The following is a 390-nucleotide window of genomic DNA, read 5'->3' as shown; positions in this document are numbered from 1 at the left end:
AAGAAGCCTTTCCCGCTCTTTTTACAACCCATCCCACGCGTTAACCAAAACATCTTAACTTTAATATGACCCGCAAACCGGCTCCCGTTTCTTACCGTCCCTTATACACAAACATCATCTCTCATAGCCAATCGCACATTGCCGCAATGGGACCATAAACTGTTGTTGTGGTTTTTGTTACATACATTATGCACCAGTCGGGAGGAGAGACGTAATGGTGCCAACTTCTCCTGTTCGCATTTGTTTCTGTTGGCAGAGATGAGGACTCAGTAGCGCCTCCATCGCGGTCGCCCGAACACCTGCTTCGAACCGAGTTTTGTTTTGCTTCGAAGCTCCGACAATATTGGGAAGTCATGGTTTACCGTCGTTTTTTCTGTCATGTGCCATCAT

This window comes from Penaeus monodon, chromosome 20 (assembly GCF_015228065.2).
Source record: "Penaeus monodon isolate SGIC_2016 chromosome 20, NSTDA_Pmon_1, whole genome shotgun sequence".
Classification (NCBI taxonomy): Eukaryota; Metazoa; Arthropoda; class Malacostraca; order Decapoda; family Penaeidae; genus Penaeus; species Penaeus monodon.
The sequence above is the reverse complement of the archived record's forward strand: the minus strand, read 5'-3'. Positions refer to the sequence as shown.